The sequence below is a fragment of the Phyllostomus discolor genome, chromosome 6 (assembly GCF_004126475.2).
Source record: "Phyllostomus discolor isolate MPI-MPIP mPhyDis1 chromosome 6, mPhyDis1.pri.v3, whole genome shotgun sequence".
Classification (NCBI taxonomy): Eukaryota; Metazoa; Chordata; class Mammalia; order Chiroptera; family Phyllostomidae; genus Phyllostomus; species Phyllostomus discolor.
Window position 1 is genome coordinate 107,604,739 of NC_040908.2, and position 16,681 is coordinate 107,621,419.

At 34.6% G+C, this 16,681-nt stretch overlaps 1 protein-coding gene across 2 annotated transcripts in view; it reads left to right on the forward strand.

Annotated features, from left to right (window-relative positions):
- GRM5 (glutamate metabotropic receptor 5) overlaps positions 1–16,681 on the forward strand; it is a 475,733-nt gene that overhangs the window by 64,330 nt on the left and 394,722 nt on the right. The gene's annotated exons all lie outside the window — the stretch shown is intronic.

A 16,681-nucleotide genomic window follows, 5' to 3' on the forward strand; every position in this document is an offset into this window, starting at 1 on the left:
AAGGTAGACCAAACAGCAGAGAGAAACAGGAGGAGGATTCAAATTTTGTTAAAAGGTAAAAATTTTCTTTTATTATTTTTGTCTTTAAATTCAATAGAGAGTTAGAAATAGCACCCATGTATGGTATTTGACATCCATCACTATTCAAATTTGTTAAGTAACTAGCTCCAGCCACACATGGTGTTCATGCATATGTGTCTGTGTGTGCTTATGTGCATTAAGTGTGTATTGTTTCAACTTGCAATTTCTTGCATGGTTTATGAAGCCCAAGTTCACAAAATGCCACCACTTCTTCTCTTCAGAGGTACTTAAAGAAGTGCTTTGGAAGTTCATCATTATTTTTCTCCTTGTTTTTGAAGATGAAGTCTTTTATTCCTGACACAGATAGCATTTTTTCATGAATTTCAGAGACAAACACATAGTTATAATCAAATTTTGTGTGTAGAAAATAGGCTGACTTGTAGTAAAACCCCCACAGAATTTGTGTGTGTGTGTGTGTGTGTGTGTGTGTGTGTGATGAGTCAAACTTTGAATCTGACAAACTGACTGATAATTAAAACTTTCCTGAAAATTGTGAGGCTTAAAAGCTCTCACACAACTATTTTTACTTTGACTAACAACTGTGTACAGTTGCCTCTCTGTTCAGTGAGAGGTTTTTATTTTTGTTTTCATTTCTGTTTGCCTTTCTTTCCCTGCTTTTAAAGACCATGTTCATGGTAGATGTCAATTTCTGAAAAGTCTCTGGATGAAGAATTCAGGTGAAGAAAGCAGTTGTATGTTTCCTCTCTACTCCATGCCCAAAGCTCCAATTTATGACCATTCATTATGCATTTGTATCTATTTTATCATTTGGAATTTCAAGTTCTAGGGCTTGGTGCCCTGCATCTTTTTGATAAAATTTATACACTACATGTCAATCATATTATTAGAGATAAGAACTTGTATTTAGAAAACGTCAAATTATTTGCCTCTGTGAATCTCAGTATCTCAACAAACATCATAGTTTTTAGCCTAGTCAGTTCTGGGGATCTCTAAATGGTCTTGCATGAGGCTCTGTCCTACAACATCAATGCATTAAACATCTTTTGCAGCATGTTGCCTACACATCCCTTCCACAGCTTGCACTATGTGCATTCCAGGCCTTAATTTTACATACATGTTCACATATAGCTTTTGCCCTATACAGCCATCTCATCCCTTTGTGGTTCTTCTATTTCATCTTCTTTCTCATGTGAGTGTCAAATATCTCCTAACCTCTTACCCCAAATCTTTGCATGCTTTTAAAATTTTGGTTGTAATGTCATTTTTTTTTACTCTCTTCATACGCACAACTCCCAAAGATTAGGTGCCCACAGCTAGGCAGGACTCATTTTGTTCATTTCTGTATCTCCATAGTCTGGCAATTGGTAAGTATATAATAAACATCCTTCAAATGACTTAATTTTAATAATGGTTATGGAAATGAATGAAAAGATGGGTGAATATCTTGAGTATAAGTTGAAATTTATTGCCATAACATTTCCTAAGATTATTAAGATAACTTAAGTCATGCTCATTGCTTCCAGGAAGCTGTGGGGATCTCAGTTGAACCCCACCTTGTGAGTCCTTGGATCTTGATCCCATGGAACCAGAGGTATACTTGGGACAATAATTTAATAAACAAAGCCTTAAGATATAAAGTAAATTCAAATTCTCATTCTAATCAAATCCTAATCATACCAAGAACACCAACAGATATTTTATAAGATGCTTTAATTCAGTACTTTTCAAAGAATGTCCATGGACATCTGAGGGGTCCTAAAGACCCTTTCAGAAGATCCACAATGTCAAAATTACTTTTCTAGAAATCATAAAAACCTAGTAAAAACATACCATATAATAATGATAATATTAAAAGTGATAAAAATTAATATTAATATAATTCAGTTTTTGTGTCAGGCATCTTACCAGATGCTTTAGTGTTTTATCTCATTTAATTTCACAATAAATCTATAAAGTAATAGTCATTTTTCTTATAAAAGAAGGAATTAAGGTTCAGAGTCCCACCTCAAGTTACAGAGTTAAAATATAGTAAAGGAGAAATTTAAATCCAAGTGTATATTATTAATCCATTGACTAAACTTCCCCCCATACCACTTCTCTTCTCCATCAAATTTCAGTGGAGAAGGAAAGCAGGAAAGCAACCATTAGTTATATGAGAGTATAACATTGTGTCCATCTAAGGTAAAGAAGCAGAGAAGAGTGACCACACTGTTGTGAAGATGGTCAAGGAAACACTTTTTTTGGTCTGAGTTGGATATTTAAGAGATAACTAGGTTTTATCAAGTAGTAGGAATAGGTAGAACAGAAGGTCACTCTTGGCACAATGACTAGTCTGTATGAAGGTAAAAGTGTTAACTTAGTGAAACACATTTCAAGAACTGCAGACTGTACCAATAAAGTTTCAAGGGCAAGAAATCAACAGAGGAGATAAGTTTGGAGGGGAGACAGGAGCTAAATTACAGAGTACCTTGTATGCTTACATAAAATGCTTAGTATTTGACTAGAAACAATGAGTAGGGGACAATTCTAAACCATAGATTTTTTTTTCAAAAGCAATCTTTATTTGGGAATAATTTTAAATTTACAGAAAAGTTGCAAAGATAGAATAGATGACAGGTCCCAGGCATTCCTCACTCAGCCTCTCCTAATTGTTAATATTTCATATACTTCTGCCATGTTTTTCAGAAGTAAGAAACTGACATTGGTTTACTATCATTAACTAAATTACAGTCTTTATTTGGATTTAACCAGTTTTTCCACTAATGCCCTTTCTTTTTATGTTTCCATATCCAATTCAGGGTATTAACAGTATGTTGCATTTGGCAATGTTCAGTAGTGCTAATACCTCTAATCTTTTACAATTTCCTATATATTTTTTATGACATTGCTATATTTCTGAAGATTTTTACTTATAGATTTTAAAAATTGGATTCTTTATCTTATAATAAATGTAAATTCACATGTAGCTGCAAAAAGTAATACAATAAAACTCAAGTATACTGTATGCAGTTTCCACCTATGGCAGTATCTTACAAAACTAAAGTACAATATTACCATCAGGATATAGGCATTGAAATAAGTAATAAACAGCAGTTTGATTACCACCAGGATCTCTTATGTTGCTCTTTTCTTATGGCTGCAACTACATCCCCTCTCTTTTCTCTTGCTCAATCCCTGTCAACCACAAATCTATTTTCCATTTTTATAATTTTATCATTTCAAGAATGTTTATATGCATAGGATAATAAATTTATGACTTTTTGTAGATTGGCTTTTAACAGTCAGCATAATTTTCTGGAGACTTATGTAAGTAGTACATATCAACAGTTTGTTTTGTTGTTGTTGTTGCCTAGTGGTAGATGTATCACATTTCTTTAAATATTCTTCCACTGAAGGATATCTGTTTCCGGTTATGACAAATAAACATGATATAAAGATTTGTGCCCTGGCTGGTGTAGCTCAGTGGATTGAGCACGGGCTATGAACCAAAGCATCGCAGGTTCGATTCCCAGTCAGGGCACATGCCTGGGTTGCAGGCCATGGCCCCCAGCAACTGCACATTGATGTTTCTCTTTATCTCTCTCTCTGTCTTTCTCCCTCCCTACCCTCCCTAAAAATAAATAAATAAAATCTTAACAATGACAACAACAAAAAAGTTCCTCTATAAAAAAAAATTTGCAAACACTTTTTTTTTCTGTAAACATGAGTTTTTATTTTCCATCCTAAAGATTTATCCTAAATGTTTAGGTAGGAGTACAGTTGCTGGGTTGTATGATAGTAGAAAGTTTATTTACTTTTTATTTATTTTGAAGAAACTGCCAAACTGTTTTCTAAAGGTACCATTTTACATTCCCACCAGCAATATATGAATGATTGGTGTAAATTTTTTTTATTTTGGACACCTTGATAGTTATTCCATGATGTTCCATTATAGTTTTGATTTGCAATTCCCTGTTAGCTAATGACATTGAACACCGTTTCATGTGCTTATTCATCACCTACATAAACTCTTCAGTGAAATATCTCATCACAACTTTTGCCTATTTTCTAGTTGCAGGTTTGGGGGGTGCTTTGTTTATCTTAGTCTTTGTTTTTGTTTTTACTATTAAGTTTTTTAAAAAGATTTTATTTATTTATTTTTAGAGAGGGGAAGGGAAGGAGAGAGAGAGAGAGAGAGACATCAATGTGTGGTTGCTTCTCACATGGCCCACACTGGGGACATGGCCTGCAACCCAGGAATGTGCCCTGATTGGGAACCGAACCTGCAATGCTTTGGTTCACAGCTTGCACTCAATCCACTGAGCTATGCCAGCCAGGGCTTTACTATTAAGTTTTTAAAGTTTGTGTGCACTAGATGCTAGTCCTTCAACAGATTATGTGGTTTGAATATCATTTCTCCCCATCTGTAGGTTGTCTTTTCATTTCCTTCCCACGGGCTTTCACAAAGCAGAGCATTTACATTGATGAATTCCTATTTATCAGTTTTCATTTCACAAATCATGCTTCTGTCAAATCTAAGGATTATTTGTGTTACTCTAGTTAAAAATTTTCTCTTACATTTTTGTTTTTTTCCTAAAGGTTTTGTAGTTTTATGTCTTACATTTAAGACTGTTACCTACTTGAGCTAGTTTCTGTATAAAACATAAGGTTTCAATTGAGGTTGTATATCTGTAGACATTTTTTATACAATCCTTCCGAAATGTTCAAAATCTGTGTTGAAAAGGAAATCCTTCCTCCATTGAATGAATTGCTCTGGCAGTTTTGTCAAAAATTGTTGGCCATATTTGTGTTAGTCTATTTCTGAGTGTTCTATTCCACTGATTTTCAAGTATTTCTCCACTAATTCCATTCTATTTTGATTACTGTGGCTAAATAGTAGCCTTGATTTTATTAACCATAGATTTTTTATGAGATATAGCATAAATTTACCATCACTCTCTTTTTGTATTACATATTATGGATCTATACAAAAGACAAATGATTTTTACTAATTCTCTACATCTGGAAGTGAAACATGAGGTGTCATGGAAAAAGTTCTGGACATAAATCTAGGTTCAGTTGTCAGGCAAGCATTCTTAGAATTTAACAAATTAAATAAAATATTTCTTTTAGATGCTATACCCTGGAAAATAAAAGTACCAAAGTCTCTCTTTAGATTTCATTGACCAGTACTGAAATTCAAATCTTAGCCTTTCCTTCTCTTGGTGTGTTTTTTAAATTAATTTACTTTTTTTCAATGACAATGTATATTCAATACCATTTTATACCTATTTCAGATGTACAGTTTAGTAGTCAATCACATACCCTACAAAATGCTCTCTCAGTAAAATGCTCTCTTGGTGTTTCAAATAAACCATCTGAGTAGTACATGGATTTAAAAACCTTTAGATGGAAAAAAAAGCCTTTAGATGAAAAATATGTATCTCTTACAGATATAAAGTGAACTCAATTTAGAAAGGTTTTATAATCTTTGTTTTTTTAAATTTAAAGAAGTAACTCTTTTACAGTTAAAAGAATGATTTGTTGCATAATATACATATCATTGTTATGCACATATAAGCTTTCGATGCTAATTAAGACAAGTTGGGAAAATATCCAAGGGGGAAATAGAGTTTTATTGGTATGTAAATTTAAAATAGCAAGAGAATTGCTGTGAGGAAGAAAATTTTATAATGAATTAATCCAGAAGTTATTATGATTGTATTACAAAGTCTTGTCTGTTAGTATCATAGCATACAATTAAAAATGTAAATGAGAGTGCCTTGCAAAAGAAAAATTATGAAAGCAGGCTCTATTATGATTGTGAAAGTTAGCCTAAGTTTTAAACTGTTTGGAAGAAGAAAATCAGCAATAAAATGTAGGAGAATTATGTCTTTGACTCAAGCTAAAACAGTGTGAATTAATATGGACTCTGCTATAAATCATTCATTCACTCAACACTTATTTATCGAGTGAGCACCTACTATGTACTCACTCAATAATTCAAGATACAGAACAACAAATAAGGTGGATTCTATCTCTAGCCTCAGGGTCTTTATCCTATTGGCTCATGACTCCTTACTATTCCAAATTACCTCATAATGATTTGACTACTTGAAGTTGGCATACTACACCAATTTAGCACTATGTTTCCAAATTCTCCTGCTCACATATATATACTTGAAATGAATTTTACACACACAGACACAAACAAGGCAGTCATGCACACCTTAGTAATTTTTTGTTTTTATCTAAAATGTTTAATTATAAGTTTGAATATTAACAAGGGACATTATTTATGTTATAGGGTATTTACATTTTAAAATAAAATATAATATTACTGATTTAAATGTAAACAGTGAAATCTTACTACCATATGGACTTGATATTCAGCACTGAGCCATTTAAAAATAAAAGAATGTATTTTTACTATTATCTGTAAGTTAACATTGTTCCCAGTTCCTCTTGAATTTATATTTCCAGTCTACATTCTTCACAAAATGTAATCTTAATGTAATATATTTTTTATTTTTATCTATTATACATTTCTAAAATTTTATAAAAATGCAGGTAAATTTTGTGTATACTTTTTACTGTGATTAAAATATTATACTGAATTGAGTTATTCTCATAAGTATTTTAGTATTAAATAGTTTGAGACCATCATACACATATTACACATTATAAAATATAATTTTTTATACAGTGTGTTATTTTTAAAGATTTTATTTATTTATATTTAGAGAGAGAAGGGAGGGAGATAGAGAGAGAGAGAGACATCAATGTGTGGTTGCTGGGGGTCGTGGCCTACAACCCAGGCATGTACCCTGACTGGGAATTGAACCTGCAACATTTTGGTTCACAGCCCATGCTCAATCCACTGAGCTACACAAGCCAGGGCTATAAAATATAAATAAATTAATTTATTTAAAATGACAACTTTTTATAAGATAGATGAAGATTTTTCCACTATTAGTCATGAACCTGTGACTAAATATTATTTAATGTTAGAATTGAGATTTACATTAGCAAAAAATTTACATATCACTTTTTTTTTCAATTTTTTAATTTTGTAAATGTAAGGGTTGTGAAATACTGTAGACATAAGTAAAGAGCTGGGATAGAAGAGGTTCTGTTTTTCAATTGACACTAAATTCTTTGAAATCATTCTGGATCATTTGCCAAAAATCATATGTGAAACAAAAGAAAGTAATTTTAATGACAAGTTGACCACCTGATAAATCTTTCTTTAATTTTGATTGAAATAATTATAATTCATTTGACTTGAAAAAATACTTGTTATCCAATACTAACACCAATATTTTGAAATGACATTTTGCTCTCCCCAAATATTTTACACCATGGACAAATGCATCATGGTAAATTTAGGGAAAAAATGCTATAAATCTTGCATTGCAAGAGTACAAAGGAAAGAAAAAACTAGCATTGTTGATTAATATAAGGATCTAGCTCAGGTTCAAACTTAGGTTGGACTCTTTGATCACAATATTCCCTGAGCACTTTACCTGCTTGAGGTCATTTAACTTTTGTATACACCTGTGATATAAGAAATTATTCTAATTCTATAGAAGAAGAAAGTGAGGCCTAGAGAAGGTAACAGCCTATCAAAATTCAGCAGAGCTAGGGTTTGAACTCAAGTTCATTGCTCTTTGCACTTAAACATGCTGCCAGTCACCACTTTTATTTCTATAATCTTAAAATATAAATCTGATATGTGTATGGTGAGATAGTGCCTGAGAAAGTATTTGGTTCTGCATCCTGTCTGAGAAAAACAGATGTCTAAATCATCCAGAATGAATGATTTTTCTCTCCTTGATTTGTAGTTTGGACAGCAATCCTTTGATAATTCATTCCAGTATTATATCTTTAAATTGTAAAAAAGAATGCTGTTAATGAAAAAAACCTTTCATTTAAAATATATGCCATTTAAAAACTACTTTAATGTATATTGATTCATTACTATTTCAAGAGAGATTGCGTGAGTCTAGGATTCAATGTCATATGGACTTGAGTACTTCCGGTCAAGATGGAGGCATAGCTAAATATGGTTCACCTCCTTGTACAACCACATAAACTTTACAACTAAACTATAGAACAACCATCACTCAGAACTGTCAAAAAATGAGCTGAATGGAAGTCTCACAACTATAGAATTAAAGAAATCTCATCCATCCAGACTGGTAGGAGGGGTGCAGACACAGAGATGCACAATGGGCTGGTTTCGTTCTCACATGTGGTAGACAAAATTCAGGAGGGTTATCTTTGGAGAAAAGAGTCTCAGTCCCACACCAAGCCCCTGAGTCAATGGTTCCAGTGCCAGGAAGATAGTCCACATAACTTCTGGATGTAAAAACCAGCTGGGATTCAGTTGGTAGAAGAAACTTCTGGAGTTCCAAGCAGTTCCTTTTAAAGAACCCCCATACAGACTTACTCAGACTTACTCCCTCTGAGCTCCAGCACTGGGGGAGCAGCTTGAAAGACAGCAGTGACATATGCAGAGGAACTGCAGTGTTTGGCATTAAGGCGAGAGCTGGGGGACAGCTTTCTCCCAGACAGAAACCCTCCCCTAACACAGCCACAGACTGCAGGCAGGGGCCATATCTGAGACTCTATCCACCTGGTTAGCCCTGTTTGCCCCACCTTGGAGATCCCCTGAGGCTTCACCCCACTCAATTTATTGGCCCACCCAATCTGTTAACAGTAGCTTTATCATATGAATTGTTGGTCTTGGCTCATGCTAATCTGAGGGCAGATAAAGCACTTCTCAGACAAGGAAAAACTAAAGGAATTCATCACCACCAAACCATTATTATATGAAATGTTTAAAGGGACATATTTAAGAAAAAGATCAAATCCATGAAAAATAAAATGGCAATAAATACATATCTATCAACAAGTATATCTAAAAAGCAAATCAAGCAAACAAGAACAGAGACAGAATCACAGATATGGAGAAATTTTAATGGGAAGGGAGATGGGGTAATGGGTGAAGAGGTGAGGGATTAAGAACTACAAATTGGTAGCCACAGAGTAGCTGTGGGGATGTAAAGTACAATACAGGAAATGGAGTAGCAAAGAACTTAGGCACACGACCAGTGGGCATGGCTAAAGGTGAGGGGATTGCCTGAGGGAGTGAGGGGTGCTGGGTGGAGTGGGGCAAAGGGAGAAAATTGGAACAACTGTAATAGCATAATCAAAAAACATATAAAAATAAAGTAATACAGACTTGCACACCTTTTAAAAATTATTGTTGTTCAAGTACAGTTTTCTACCTTTTCCCCCTATCTCTCCCTACCACCCTAGCCATCCCATCTCCCTTCCCTGATTCCACCCCCTCTTGGTTTTGTCCATGTGTCCTTATAGTTGTTCTTGAAAAAACCCTTCACCCTTTACCCCCATTATTGCACACCTTGATGTTTTATTAAATATATGACACATTGTATGAATTACCTAATCTCTGAGCCTTATTATCCTCATCTCTCAAATGCAGCTAATAATAAGGTAAACATGCAATTTTATGAGATGACATACACAAAATGTTAACAAAGTGAATAGCATAGAATAAATACCTGGAATCAAGGGCGGTGGGTGCTGGGAGGAGGTAAAGTTGAAAAGGCATAGGAGTGAGATCACAGAGTACCTTGTATATCTAGATAAAAGGTATAATCTTTGAATAAGAATATTGGTAAGGAATGGTTCCTACTCATCATTTTTTTTAAAAAAATAACTTTTTCATTTGGTAATAATTTTATATTTACAGAAAAGTTGTGAAGATAGTACCTACGATTCCTTCACCCCCCTTCCCCTAATAGTAACATCTTATATTTGTCAAATAATAAAAGAGCATGGTGTAATACTATCAACAAACTATTAGTCATATTGTTTTTATAATGTAAGAATTATTAGGAAAGGTAATAATCCTTTTATTTTATCAACATAACTCTTTTGCAGTTTTTTTCTTTTAGGTCTTCTCTTCTCACCAACATCAGGTAGCCATTGAAGTTGAGTATGTCAGGACTTTTCTGCCCTGCTTAATTCTCAGAAAGCAGTCAGTAAGGATCCTGTTATTACTTTTAAAAATTGGTTAAATATAGTTTATATCTTGTTAATTAATCAGAACATATTTACTTAAACTTAAATCCTTATTTTTTACCATTTAAATTAAGAGTGGGTGACTGAGCTATTATATTATTTGTCCCTAATACTTCCAATGTTTTCAGTTATTTTTCAAATATAAAACTCAGAGGTAATTATTACAATGTGCACTGAAGTTTTAGTCAGTGGACAGAATAATAGGTGTGCAGGATTCAAACACCTGCACATGAAAAGCCTCTATTCACCTCACCATCCTCATATCTCCAGAGTCTACCAATTCTCTTTATCCACATTTAAAATTTCACAGTTCTTTATGGACTGAATGACCCAGGCAATTTGACACTTTTGTTTTTGAGCTTTTTGCTTTTGTTAGGCCAATGTGGGCTCCATAGGAAGAGGTTGGTTGATAATTAGAGAAGACTATGACTGAACCTCATCAGCATTAGAAAATATGCTCATGTCTGTTACAGGCCTCCATGCATCTCAGAAACCCATCGACTTTGGCACAAATTCTCACTAGGAAATCATAAAAAGAGTTTGTTTTCCTATGCAAAGGAATTTAAAGTACTCCTTTCTACTGCAATACAGGACAGTAATAGACAGAAATATACAGAAGTATCAGACCTGAGCACAGAGAAAGGCAGAACCAGAGTATTAAGCAGATGGGCTAAAAGAAAAGTTTGAGCAAAGCTGAAGGCTTTTTTGTCAATTGTAGGGAAAATGCTGAGAAAATACAAATGGCATGAGGCCCTCCAAATATGGCCAGCAATAATAGGACATGCGTAAAAAAGAGTGTAGACCCAAATAAATTCTCATATCAAGGGTCATAATTTTTTTCAAATGCCTTAGAAAATTTATAACAGACTCAGAGTATATATATAACTGACATATGAATTTGTATTTAAGTTAGAGAATAATATTTAGTTCATTATTCCAGTAAATAAATGGTTGGCTCCAGTGTCTCAAAAATTATTTTGTTTACTTTTTGGAATTAAAAGTTAAATCCTCCATGTGTTCTGAAACCATGGGGGTGAGATGAGCTTGACCCCCATCACCTGCAAGGCTTCTGGTCTTGTAACAGACTGGTTGCTGTCAGGGTGAGCTCAGCATTCATCACAACACTCAGTGCTCTTACAACCTTTCACCTGCCTTTGACCTTGCCACCATTCATTAGGTTTGTATTACTTAAGAGTTACTAGAGCATCAGAAAGAAAACTACATTGCTCAACACAAAAATGGATTCTAGATCCCTGTGAAATAGATTTTTAGTAGAACTGGAACTGTTTTAGAAACAGTGGGAGGTAAATTAAGGGTCTCAATGACACTCTATTGTAGTTATGTCCTCTCTAACACAGGAATGAGTTTGCAACCTTAAAGCACAGAAACTGAATTTAGTAATCATGCAGTTAATGTCAGCTCTTCTATTCACTGGATTGATGTTTTTTGACAAGTTGCTTACCCTCTCTGAGCCCCAGTTTCTCCACCAGTAAAGTGGAATTTATGCATACCAAATAGAGAATGTGAGGATTATACAACATAACTGATATGAAGCTCCTTGTTCAGTAACTCTCACTGGAAAGGGACTGGGCCTGGAGCAGGAATATCTTGGGCTGGCCTGTAGCATATGGGTTCCTGACTTCATATAGGGAAGATTCCACAACATGAGTCTGGGTGATTTGGAGAGTACGTTTTTTTAAACCTGGGACAGTGAAACAAAAGAAGGACTTAGGAAAGAAGAAGCAACAGGAGAGAGCCTAGGTGGGTTTCTTTGGCTCTCTGGAAAAGAAGAAAGTTATAGTAAAGAAGTGAGCCAAGCTGGGGTTGCGTGGATTCACTGAAAAGTAAGAATCACAGTGACAGAAGTGGGCCAAGGAGCTGCTGTTAGCTCACTGAAAAGTCCGTGGAAAGGGGTCCTTGAGACAGGTTAAGGAGATCAGCCCAGGATGAACTGCTGTTGCAAACTGCTCCTCTGGTTGCAAGTCTCATGGGGACCCATAGAGTTCAGGAGAAAGAAAAAATGTATATGCCCAAGAAAAGGAGGGGCATGGGTATGATCCAAGGAAAGTATGTGCTGGGTTCTTTGTTTTGAGGGTTTTTATATTTTCTAAAGTTGGGAATATTAGGGGATGTCTCAGTGAAGTATATCAATACAATATTCATAACCTTTACAGATGTGTCCGTTAATATGTTGATTCATCAAAATGAGCATATAGAGGAGTAGGGCCATTCTCTTGTCTGTTTCATCTCCAAAGAATGTCACCGAAGAGGGACCCAAATGGAGGTAGGTCTACCCCTTTAGGGTCTAGAATGTGTAAATCATTTGCTCCTGTGTCCTTGGTTAGGGAAGATAAGACCTTGTGATTTATACCCGACCAAATTGCTTGATCAGTTTGTTCAGCTATCCATCTCATTTCCCCATTTCACTTGCTAAGGAATTTTCCTAGCTTCTTACTACCCTGCTGCTGTATGAGGCACTCAAAGCATTAGCTGCTGTCTTCCTTCTGTCCAGCATCAACAGTTTGAGCGTGTTATGTGTTGTTTAGTCTTCTCTTACCCCTGTTGACTCTATGAATGAGTGATGTCCACAATATTCTGGCTTCAAAGCCTTGCTCAGCTCCTGTGGACTCAACTTTTTAGATCAACCTTTTAGAGCAGGCTAATTGTGACAAATGAAAGAAAAACTTATTACTGCAAATGAAAATATGCAGAGTTTTCTATATAGTGTCAGATAAAGCAGGTGATATGCTTAAGGATTTATAAGCAAAAATGACAAATGTCAGGGGAAGTGAAAAATTCTATGCAAGATTTGTACAAGATCAAATGCCTTGGTGATGGAGTTATGCTGGTGTGCAAGAGAAAGTAATTCTCTCTGCCTGTCTTTACCATGGAATTTTGAAGTCAAATAATATTCTTTTTAGTTGCCAATATAGAGCCTGAGAGTTCCTAGGAAATTCTATACATATTACATCTGTCTTCCTACACAAGGTTTCCTTCCAGAGCAAATGGCCTCTAATTCAATGCTGAAGGCAGTACAGTATGGTAGCTTAAATTAAAATTTCAATTTTTTAACTGTAGGAACTATGCTTCTCACCAGCTAGGGTCATTTACGCAGAACAAGTCTCAACCTCTTGCATGTGATACCACTTCAGATATTCCAGACCGTTATGGCTGATAGCAAGTATGTAAGTTCCTTGAAATTTAAACATATGCATTTTGAATGAAATTTAATTTTTAAAAATTGACCTATTTTTTAAAGACTTTAGTGATCATAATCAGATTTTAAAGGTACCTAAGTTGAAACCATCTAGGATGAATGTCCCTAGTTTATTTAGAATTGGAAAAATTCTTTCATTTAGACAAAGGGTCTTCTTTAATATCTTCGAATGAATCTACTATTTGAAAACACAATTTTGCTGGAATCTCATTTTATGTGCACCAAAAATAGTATTTCATTTAATCTATAGGAAAATTAGAACAAACTTTAAGTTTCTATCCAAATATTGACTAGTGTTCTAGAGATAAAATTATTAATTTTCTCTCTTGAAAAGCAAAATTATTTAGGGGAAATATGCTAAGCCTAGAGAAAAAAAATCAGCATACCTAAGTATTTTTATTGTATTTATAGGAAAATAATGGTTGGTATAAGTCTACACTAGATGTCTAAAAGAACTTCTATCTTATCTCAGAAAAAATGTTTTATGTGTTGCATTTACTTCTAAATTGCACTAGTACAATATAAAAAACTTACTCTGGATTCTTAATTCGGTGAACAATTATCAAATGTTGCTTCTATGTATAATGAAGTGCTACTAATCATAAAGAACACAATATTGAAAAAGAGCCTCATCAGATTCCGCACAAATCTATTGTGGGTGAAATTTACATAATAACAGCTATTATTGATTTGTTTTTTGCTAAGCCCCATGTTCAGCACCTAGACTTTTAAATGCATTTCTTACAACAATCCCTTTTAGTAGATATTATTATCTTCATTTATTAGATAAAGACACAAAATCTTTGGAATAGAAGAATTGAGCTACCAAATTCCTTTTAAAAAAGTAGAGTTTAAGAAAGAAAAGACTCCTAAGACTAAAGTATATTTCAGTAAGTTTAGAGCTTATTACTCAAGACATTTTAAGAACTCTGAAAAGGAAGCAATAAAACACAGTAACAATGTTTAAATAGACTTCATACTCTTTTAAAAAGAAAGTTTAGAAATATGAAGTTACAAGAATATGTAGGCACAATGTATCTGGCTATTGACAATATGTTTAACAAGGTTTTTGATAATATGCTCACATCTAAGATGTCAAAATGTGAGATGGAAGATTCAGGTAGATTCATAACTTCTTTGCTAATGAGAAGAAATATGCAGATTTGGGGGTCTGTATTTGGAATCATAATTGCCCTGCTTATGCCTCACTTCCTTTGTTTGTAAAATTGTTATAGTATCTCTATTATTGAATACTTATCAAATATTTCTCCTGGTTATTACTGAGACCCAGTGCCTGTTACTGATGATCCATGTTACTTTCTCTCTTGGAAATGTATATGTAATGTTTATATTACATACACATTCATATATTTACACACATACCAGAAATATGTATATAATTAAGTTATTTACATTGTTTGATCAGATTAAGATTATGGGAGAAAGCAGTGAATTACCAAAATGTAAATTTTGTACAGCAGTCTCTTCTTCATCTTTAATACTAAAAGATATTCTCATTGAATTCTGGGTAAACACCTTACATCATTTCAAAATCTCAGCTAGCATAACAATAACCTAATACTGCAAAGTTGGCATAAGAGTTATTTTAAAATATGGATGCATTTATAATAACAACAGGGAGAATGCGTACTTTAGGCAGTGGCTATGACTCTGAATCTTGTAAAACACAGAAACAATTTTAGGAAAACTGCTAGATTTCATTTGATGAGTTTAAGATCCTTGAGTCCAATAGCATTGACTCAGTAGGTTGTTCTTCAAAGAGACAGATCATCAAGGGTCAATTTGTAATCTGCCCCTGTTTTTTCTATTAGGCCTTTGATTATTTTCCTAATATTATCTACAGCCATAGTTTTCTCCAAGCAATATAAAAGGCTTTGGGGAGCAGACAATGTGGCAAAGAGCTACTGAGTTAGGATCAGCTGTGTTTAACTTACCCTTCAGCACTGTTACTAACTCCACTACTTCGAGGGATTCAATCCTACCAACACATGAGATCTAAAATGAGCCAGATTCTCCAGGATTTGCTGCCTTTTCTGATATGACCCCTTGAAGGCTTATACTTGGGATCTTTGTCAAAACCATATTCCTTAGCTGGCCCTCCAGCCTGGCTCCTCCTGTATGGTCTTCCAGACCACCATAGCAAAAATCTCCATACTAGACACTGTCCCTTTACTATCTTTCACGCAACCTGTGTTCATCTTTGTGGTGTTTGCTCAACTGTGGGGACTGGAGAGAAGCGGTATTTAGATATAAACTATCAGGATCTTTGAGGAGGTAAGGATGCTGAACACTACATGAGATGGCTTTAATGATTAACACTAGGAGAACTTAAGCAGAATCTGAATGATTATCTGACAAGAATGAAGTAGGAAATGAGATAACCTGAAAATTATCTTTCAACTTTAAAAGAACAAAATTGCATTTTGTTCTTGCCAGCATTTTTGTTCTTGCTTAGCCCAGCTCAAATATTCTCCCTTATGACTGTTCCTTGTTAGACACCAGGAAGTCAAGTGGGTGGCTCAGAATGCAGTTCTCTCCTCAATACCCTGGTAATATGCTCATTTTTCCTGGTAATGTATTCAGTGCCATAGACGTGCTAATTAATGTATTAGTGAGTTGTTTCACTTTTGCAGGGTGTTTTGAATAATGGGTAGCTTTGCTTTGATGATAGTATTGGACAAAAGGCTTATAAACTTACTTGTCTGATTACTCACAAATAAGAGGTAAGGACAGAGCAAGGAAACCTTGCTCACTTACAAGGTTTCCCTCCCAATTTCATCCACCACATGTGAGTGTGGGACCACCCATTCTACCAGCAACCACTGCCTCACTGCCTCCACACTGTATCCTCTCTGCTCTGGCTCCCCATCTCTGCCCCTCCTACCCATCTGGGTGAATATTGCTTCTTTAAATCCCTGGTCGTCAAACTTCCATACAGTCGACTTCTGGGCAGTTCTGGGTGGTTTTTTTTTTTTTTTTTTTTTTTAAGGTTAGTTGTAATCCTTTTTATGGTTGTGCAAGGAGGCAAAGAGTGTCTACCTACACCTTCATCATGATGGAAGTTGACCTAAGTAATTTTTAAAATAGTGGTTGATTCATTTATTCTGTGATCTGGTAAGTCACAGCCTCTCTTATATCCCTATATCATGTCAAGTTTAGTAGTGTTATTTCCAGACATACATTACTCTTAAACTATGGTCATTTTTTGAGGCAATTGATGTGAAAAAAATGAAGAATAAAAGCAGCAGAAGGAAGAATGTTATATAGGTTTCTTCTCCAAGAAACAGTCAAAACAAAGAAAGTTTTAAG